Source organism: Amphimedon queenslandica, unplaced genomic scaffold, assembly GCF_000090795.2.
Source record: "Amphimedon queenslandica unplaced genomic scaffold, v1.1 AMPQUscaffold_13425, whole genome shotgun sequence".
NCBI classification, from domain to species: domain Eukaryota; kingdom Metazoa; phylum Porifera; class Demospongiae; order Haplosclerida; family Niphatidae; genus Amphimedon; species Amphimedon queenslandica.
This window is the reverse complement of record NW_003546339.1, coordinates 174444-184149: the sequence shown is the minus strand read 5'-3', so window position 1 is coordinate 184149 and position 9706 is coordinate 174444. Positions and strand designations below refer to the sequence as shown.

The window sequence follows — 9706 nt, the reverse complement described above, 5'->3', positions numbered from 1 at the left end:
AGACAGTTATAAGGAATAGTTTATAAAGAAGTGATTTTCAATTTGAGATCTAAGAAGTTTTTTAAAGAAATTTAATTTATAGAGGCAAGAAGGAAAGTATTCTTCAAATTATATTTGATTCATAGAGACAATTAGGAAACTATTCTGCAATAAAGATTAATTTATTTTAATTAAAGTTCAGTTTTGATAACTGAAAAACCAATTTTTCAAATCTTGTGATTCATGGCCTCAATTGATAGTACTTGTTTAGGTGTGCTTAAAATTGGTGAACTCTAAGTAATAGCTGCATGCACTGAACAAGTAAAGGGCGGTAAACATGCTCTCACAGGACTACACAGATACTAAAGTTTCATAAAAAATTTACAAACAAAACAGGTTATGCATTATTTATATTACATGATAAACTATTCAGGGAAATCAACAAAAAGACTTGAATTTCCATACAATTATAAAGCTAGCACTTAAAGTCATACTATAGCTACGTAGGTAACCTTTTCACTATACTTCCCAAAGTTATAGAAAGAGATGAGAATTTGTGCAACCAATGTACATAATACAATAGACACCAACTGCTATTATTAAACTGGAATCAGTCGACTTTAGTGAAGCAAAAAAAGAATAGTGAATTTACGGTTGGAAAAAAAGGAGGAAAAAAGCTTACCTTAAATTAAAATAAATCTGTTTGATTAAATAGATATACAATAATATCAACAGCTGCTGGGATTAAGGTATAGCTCATTATTGCCCAAGGAAAAACCCACCCATCATTATGATGGGAAGAACTTTAGGCATTTTGAGCATACCAGTTAAAGTTGATCTGGAAGTTAAACTCTATCCAAGCCTAACTATTCAATAAACATACATTTGCATATGGACTAGTCATTGTGGAGAGTTTAAATTGAATTATGAAAAATATTTCAATAGAATTCATGAAAAAATAATTGAAGCTCATAAGATTGACGTTAGTAGCAGAGCTAGTCTATACTACACTTAAACTTGGACCAGACCTGATTTCAGTATGAGTCAGGTTGACACAGGGCTTAATCAGGATCGGAGGTCAGGCCTGCTCAAGGAATTTTGTGCAATGTGCAGCAATGACGTAATAATTAATTTTTAATTTTATACCAGTAATAATTCTTAATTATTTTGAAAATCAATAATAATAATAATTGTGTAGCAACTCAAAGGAAAACCAATAGTATAAAAATAACAGTTTACAATTGCTTTTTCAATAATATCTCATTTGTAACTTCAAAATCCAAGAGACCTGTGAAAACTGTAACATTTAAAACTAACAATTATTACCTTAAGTACATGTATTCCATATCAATTAATGGCTTGTATACTTTGTTCCAACTGTAGTCCCGAATAAAGTAGTACTAATAAACAGATTCATAGTAACTAACTTCGCAATACTGAATTGCTGGCAATTTGATGCTACAGTGCTATAAGTAAAACAGAATTATAATAATCAAAATCATAAGTATGCCTATATTACTTGTATCAACATTGGACAGCTATTGGATGAAATTTTCATTTGACACAGCCCTGGAACCGACAAGGAATCTCTTAGTTGACAGCAACAGTCCTTGTCAAAGCTTTTAGAAGAGCCTTGTCAGTACATGGGTAGTTGGGTACTCAAATAAATATTATTTTTGTACTCCATTGAGTATATTGTTGTGGGAACTGTTTTAGGAACCAAAACATTTTAAGAAGCGAAATTTCTACAATGCATAAATTATATGTACTTGAATTGATATTGACTCACAGACATGTTGTCAATAAGCAAGAGAAAAATTTTTAAGTACATGACATGTATTTGTTGTGCAATGCAATTTAAATGGACTTAATTTGTAAACACAATGTTGAAAGAAAAATTGAAATTTATAATCCAAACTTACATGTATACTCTGCCATGCATACTGTTTCAGAGTTTTTTTTTATTTAATCAAAAAAATAATTGAGCATAAGGAAAAAATGCATTGCTTTCATTTTAATAAATGCAAAAGTAGCATTTTACCTTAAACCAGAATTTTACACGTGTCTTTTGTTAGGCCTTTCAATGCTTTGTCTTGTAGTACTCCAACTATATACTTATGGTATTTTTATCATTTATTGTTATTATTACGTATTATAATTATTATATTAGTTCAATCCTGAACGAGAATATATATTATTATTATTGTCATTATTATTTTAATTGTTAATATTCATTATTTTCACGCATGCGCATAACACACACATGTTCTTTTGTTCCTTGTTCTATAGTCCTTTCTTCTCTTCTTCATCATCATTCTCTTTACCGTTGTTAACATTTTCCATCTAACTTCTTGTTATATTAATGATAACCTTTTGACAACCTAACTACTTGTTGTTAGTTTATTATGTATTGGCTTATTAGCCACTACATTTGGTGACCCATTCTTGTTCACGATTCCTTCTAAAGACTTCTTCCTGTTGTGGCTCATCTGTCATGTTTCACAGTGGCTCCCATAATACTTCACCTCAACCCCTAGCACCATCTACAACTTCATCTGGTGTCTCGGTCATCGTTAAAATCTCTCCCTTCTGGCCAGCTGATCCAGAACTAAGGTTTTGCCAGGTGGATGCGCAGGTTGCTACTAAAGGTATTACTGTAGAAGACAGTTATTGCCTCCTTGTCTCCTAAGTTTGCTTGTTAGGTGCTTGATTTGATTCTCAAGCCTCCGTCAACTACCGTATTTCCTCTAAAAATTTGTCACATCAAGTTTTGTATTTGTAAGTTTTAAAAACGAATTTTAAGAGGGAGAGTAGCTATGAAGCTCATAAATAAATTATTTTGTCAAATTTGGAGGGATCTATTAACACATGAAACCTGCTATATACTAACCTGGCTGTTCAGAGTATCTTTCTCTCATACTAAACTTAGGTAAGTGATGAAATTAGAACCACGTGGAACAATAATATTAAAAACAAATTTTTGGAATGATTTATGGTAGAAATTTTGAAATAGTTATTTATTTTCGAATTTAGAGCGTCGAATATTTTGAGGAATTACAGTACTCCCTATGATGCTCTGAGATCAGAGTTAATTAAGCATACCAATGCTTCTGAACAGTGCCGTGTTAAACAACTATTCAACACAGTAGAGTTAGGTGATCGTACTCTGTCTCAACTCCTTTGCCGTATGACTCAACTTCTTGAAGACAAAGCTGCTACTGCTGACCGCTTATTTTTATGGCAAATCTTCCTTCAGCTTTTACCATTGTATGGTACTTGCTACTACTACTGAAGAGTCAGATGATTTGGAGACCATTGCTCCTTTAGCTGACATGATTGGTGAAGTAGCCACACCTACCGTTAATTCTGTAGAAACTCCTCCACTTTCAGCAGAGGTTGAACATATACGCTCTCAAATTAGTGACCTTCAAACACTTGTTCAGTCTCTCCAGTGCTCTAAATCAAGACCAAGGGATTCTCAACAGCACTCTGCCAGTCCCACTCCTGCCTTTCTTTGCAATCGCTTTGGTGAGAGAGCTGCTAAGTGTGTCCTGCCCTGTACTTGGACCTTGGGAAACGACCCAGCTGGACGTAGATGGCGGCCAATGTTCCAGGTAGTTCTCATAGTCGCTAGTTCTACATTATTGATAAAACCTCTCGTCTCAAATTTTTGGTAGGTACTGGTGCTGAAGTAAGTTTAATCCCTCCTACTAAAACTGATCAACAAAGTCGTTCATGAAACTTCACACTACAAGCTGCCAATGGTACTCAAATTTACACTTATGGTCAACGCTCCCTCTCTCTGAATCTGCATCTTCGTAGACCTTATCGTTGGATCTTCACTATCGCAGATGTGAAACAGCCTATCTTGGGTGCTGACTTTCTTCAACACCATGGCCTCCTGATTGATATGTCGCAATACATTTATAGACTCCTCAACAAATATTCAAACTATCATCCAATGGACACACGAGAATGCATATCGTCTCAATCTTAACCCTCTCTTTTTCTGTAACTCTTTTTATCTCTCCTTTTAGGGTATCCTGAATGAACTCAACCATGGAAAGGTTTTACCGTGGAAAGGTCTGTGTAAGTGGCCCCAGAAACTCCATCTCTTACTTTACAGTCTACTGAAGAACATGGCAGAAGCCTATTGTACTTCATTTTCCAATGACTCAGAGGCCAGATCTGACCGTGATGTAGCCTTGAGAAGGGGTGTCTGTATTGATTGCTGGAGTAAAACACAGAACTATACATTCACTTCATTTTCATTAAATTAAAATAAATCAATGATTGCTTTTCTTATTAATAATTACACCACGCCCATGAGGCCACTCAAATAAGATTCATTGTTTCCCATCACAAGTGTGTGGAGGCGGGCGGTATCCTTAATTATTATCAAAATCACTGCTCAAACAAGTGATGACTAAAAGACTTCAGATACAGAGTCTAGATGAGTTATTCTGGGTCTTCCACCCATTACCTTGTCTTTGCAAAGCATACTTTTGCTAGTACAATGGCTGATTTGAGGCCTAATGGGGCTAGTCTGCCATAGTGGCTCTGGACAATAACAGCTAGAGTATACTAATACCCGGATTTCTCTGGTCATATAATGTAACTAGGGAAGATAGCTTGCTTTTCCGGGAAAGAGAGTTTCCTATCCCTTTCATTTACTCTAATATCTATGCTACTAGAAAACCCTCGAGACCACGCCCACTGACCAAATTGCCAGACAAAGGCTGGAAAACACAGAAACATACTATCTTTACTTCATAAATGTCTTCTGTAGGTTCTACTTCGTTATCTTATGTTTTAAGCTTCTTCTCCAAAAAGAAAGCAAGATATGAAAGAAAACATGCCCCTTCTTTTAGTTGCTTCAAGACCACGCCCACTTCATTTCTCCATTTGTTTGTACAGCGGAGGAAAGTTAATAATAATAATAAAAATAATAAAGGATATCTTAACTATAAAAACATAGGACCTGAACTATAGAACAATGTAAAAGAACAGTTGAAGGCTGGCTGCAACTTGTACAGCAACCATTAAATAATTAGAGTTAGTAATTAAATGTCTATTTCGACGAGAACAGACATCATGATAGGTACATAAATTAGCATCATCAAAATTGATTAAAAGTGATTCCGCAATTGATTGTAAATAATATATTTTGAGAGAATTAAAGGAGAGTCATCAAGAAAAGGAAGTGTGTTCAACAAACAAACGACTCTGTTGAAATAAAAATGTCTAGTGCTAGATGGACGCTTGTTGCCCTTTAATGATGCCCCTATTTTCTTTGATCTGTATAGCACATGCTTATAAGCACAACCCAACATATTACATATCAAAACAAAGCTCTATTAGTGCTATAGATTATACTATCAATATTAAGTGTGTGGGATGTACTAGAGTAAAGCCACAGTTATTTTAACAATATGCGGTACATTACCTATATTTGGGCTATCAAGAGTACTTAAAACACAATAATGTACTTGTCCGAAATTCGGGTACTCCAGATTTAGGCACCTCTATTATATACGTGTATGTGTGACAAGTACGCATATTGTACTGTCTAGGTTAGACTCAAGGGACAATTGTAAAAAAGGTATAAAAGCATTAAAAAATACCATAATTCCAGGTAACAGTTTAACATGTTGGTGCATCTCTTGCCTATAATAGCTGTTTTATGCATGCATGTACATTGTAGTTTCATAATTGAATTGAGAAATACTGTATTTCGTGGCACTCTATTTTTATTCTTCATTGTTTCTGTAAATCAAAACCCATAGAGTCATTGAAATGTCCTCTTTAAGGCTACATATGGGTAAACTTTGAATCACAAAATTACGAACCAGTCCACAAAATATAAAGCCACAAAAGTCACCTGCCTTTTGGCATAGTATTTGTGTAGCATTAATGCCGATTGAATTGTCACACACATAAGCTATAAAGTGAGTAAAGCAGTACATAGGAAGAAATAAAAGTTTTTTTTCGGAGAACCTTTCCAATATGCTATGACAACGTTGCATATTAATAATAGAGATGTAATTTGGCTATTTTAAGTTTCGCACAGCTTTTAGGAAAAGCTATTAATTCACATCGGGAAGCAGTTGAAAGCTTAATTATATTGTCATTTGCAATATTTTGATATTTGGTTTATTGGTGGTAGTCGGGACAATGGTGGGTTGGTGAAGAGATATCATAAGAGAAGGATCCGTAGATGGCTGCTATACACAGTTGGTGCGGCGTGGATTAAAGTTTGAAATGATTTTATTTATTGTGTCAAAAGTTTGTTTATTCTTGTCATTCTTTTGGGCTTTCTTTCACAGTAGTTTAGCACCTGCAATAGAAATTGGAGCAGTGTGGCCACCAAAAGGAATTAAACCATTAAATCCCTTTTCGGTATCATTATTGAATACGGCAGTATTATTGAGTTCTGGGGCCACTGTAACATAGACGCATCACGCGATAATTAGTGGCCAAAGAGAAGCGGCAATCAGGGGGTTGTCATGAACAGTACTATTGAGGATAATATTGACAGGAGTGCAAGCAATGGAATATTACAAAGCCCACATTGCAATTTTGGACTCCGTATACGGGGCTACATTTTTTTGTAACAACTGGGCGCATGGTGCGCATGTAATTATTGGGAGCACTTTCCTGGGGATTTGTTTGGTATGATTGGCATATAATTAATTCTCTTGGGGTCGACACTTACGGTTTGAGGTGGCAAATTTCAAATCCCTTTCTTCATAGCATAAGCACATTTTCCTTTTGTGAGATACATGGTCCGGAACCATGAAAAGGCCTTTTAATGGGCTCCTAAAAAGTATATTTTTCAATTTCCAACGCGTTGGTATACTGAAAAAGCTAAGAAAAATTATTAGCTAATTTGAATTTAATGTACATATCTTTCTAGGCATATGGCTGATACTTTATACTTGTTGAGACTGACACAATGAAAGGACTCTAGTTTAATATGATTTCTTTATAATTTCTAATTGGATTGTTTTATATTGCTGTTATACTTTTGGAGCCTTGTGTCATTGTCAGTTGTCATATTGATAGATACTAATTAGCCTGCCAATATATATTCTTAACGATTATACCCAGGTATTTCCACTATCAATACTCTTTGTAAATGCAGTGTTTTTGGTATCATACAATTAACAGACTTATTTTTTGTTATAATTCCATTTATTTATCAGGTAACAATTTTGGACTCTCCACTTATATTTTGCTTATTATGTATTATAAATTAGATTTAGTTTTATTGGGCCTTTTTGCCATGCATACATGCTTTCCAATGGTTACTGAAATTATAAGCGAAGTGGAATAATTATATAAATTACTTTAGTAAACATTTAACTGCATTCAGCTTATATGAGAGATAAACTACATGTACATACATGTAGCTAATTGTGGGCCTGGTACATTAGCTGACAATCTAGGATCAATAAGTTACCAATAAATAAGTTAAAACAAAATCGACTTGTGATTAATTTTTTTCTAACATTTTGCATGCATATTGCCAACATTTACATTTACTTACTCATGTAGGTCATTGTACTGAGAATGAACCAGGTAATACTTTGAGAGTTTGTGTAACACCCAAGGATCAGAAGAATATTCAGAATATTCAAGCACTTGTACACAAGTACTGCAATGTGTACATGTACATACCATGTATGTTAATGTGCCAGATATGCCTTATTAGTCTCAAATGAGATGTGGAGTTGTAGGTTGAGTGACATCATATGGAGCATGCACACTCTAATTGGTGTACAGAATTTATTTTATGGAAGTGTATTGTCATTAGTGTTTACATGTCAAAAATACGATAGATTACAATGCATGAACTGCATGTATAGTATTGTACCAAAATGATTTCTTGGTGAGGAACTAATATTGGTATTTAGCGGTTGTATATGAAATTGTCAAAATAAATCCACCGTTTTTTTAATTTCAGCATGTTTTATGGCATTTGTCACCATGTAAAATTTGCCCATTAACTTTTCACGGGCAAATTTTTCAAATATTATTACTCTTGCCAATAAATCATCGTGTATGCAGTTTGTATGTATGTATGTATTTTTATAGTGCTGTCAGCAGTGACAAAGTACAAGTCTTTACCCAGCGATATATTCTCAGCCTGGTCACGTACAAATATCTATTGCTGCTTGGGGATTTGCTTCATTTTTTTCATGCAGCATGAATATCAACATCCATTGTAGATGATAGCTACCCATGCTGCACAGTATACTTAGCAACCTGGATTGATTTTATACCCACAATCTACCTTATTGAGGTACATTTTACTACATGCATCATGAGAGAATAGGCCATTATAGTTTGTAGATTTAAAATGAGTACAAAAACAACACAAATAAGCATGCTACCAAAATTTCTGTGACTATAGTTTTACAACTTTAATTTTAGGATAAATCATTGTTTTGCGTTCTAACTGGTGTATATAATGTCATCATAGGGATCACTAGAAACATGATTGTGTGATATGCACATTACTTCTATATATCTGTACAATAATAGTAAGTTTCTGTGTTGTGAACAAAATAATAGGTAGCATGATTTTTTATGTAAAAGAGATTTTTAAAACTTTAAATTTTAAAATAATTATGACTACTTATAGTTCCACCTAACACTTACTGAAAGTTCACTTGCACAGCATGAATAGTCCAATACCAAAAGATATGTGAGCAAAAATTGAAGCTCTAGAAACTGTCAAAAGATGCATGGCTGTACACTTGACATTTAGACATATATTCTCGCACTGTAGAACACTCTTGTCTAATATTATTAGTCTTGGTAGAATGTCTGGTTTACAGTATGTCTGCTGACTAGGATGGGGTCTGGTTATGGATTCAGCTAGACTTATGGAGGAGGTTAGCAAAAAATCATAGGCAACAATGGTAGTCTGAGATTAAGGTTTCATAATACTCCTATGAGGACTCAGGAGATAATATTTCTAGAACATTGACTGGCACCTATTATATAAATGTGTTACATATAACAAGACGATATGGGAGTCGATATCCCGAGACAGAGGATACTTTGAATTGATATCACCCTATGGCTGAAGGCCCAAGGGTGATATCAATTTAAAATACACAAGGTGGATCGGCATGTTATGTATGATACATCTTGTCTGTGAATCTCATTAATGAGAAAATAAAAATAGCACACTTTCTAATAGGGAATATAAATAAAGAAATAGTACATCATTAATGAAGTTATTAATTACAATGAATATACTGTGTCATACAGGAGAGATAGGAAGAGAATTTGACTGAAGATGAAGAGAGTTCCACTTTATCGCAGAAGGGAAGAAAGAGTGGTGGAGAGAGGAAGATTTACAAACAATAAGTGAGAGGTTGCCCTTATTGTTTGAATGGAAAGGGGGAGCAAGGATTAGAGGATTTTGTTCGGTGGTACCTTTTAGAATGAAGGTTAAATGGACAAGGTGAGGTGAAGACCAGAATTTAAAGGGTAAGCAAAGGCGAAGTGTTATATGGACTGACTCAATTAAGAAAGGATGCTACAGAGGGTGAAGAAGGGTCCCAAACAATACAGGCATATTCTAAGATTGGACAAACTATGGTGGTGTTAAGTTTAATGAGTGTGGACGTGGAAGAATGGTGGTAGAAATTCCTCAATGATAGACTGAGGACTTTTCTAGCCTTCTTCATGATTGTGAGAGTCATTGTGTGAA

At 34.5% G+C, this 9706-nt stretch overlaps 1 pseudogene; it reads left to right on the top strand.

The window, feature by feature from the left end:
- The first annotated feature begins 3248 nt into the window (after positions 1-3248).
- LOC109581684 (cytochrome c oxidase subunit 3-like) lies at positions 3249-6663 on the top strand (annotated as a pseudogene).
- Positions 6664-9706: the final 3043 nt, after the last annotated feature.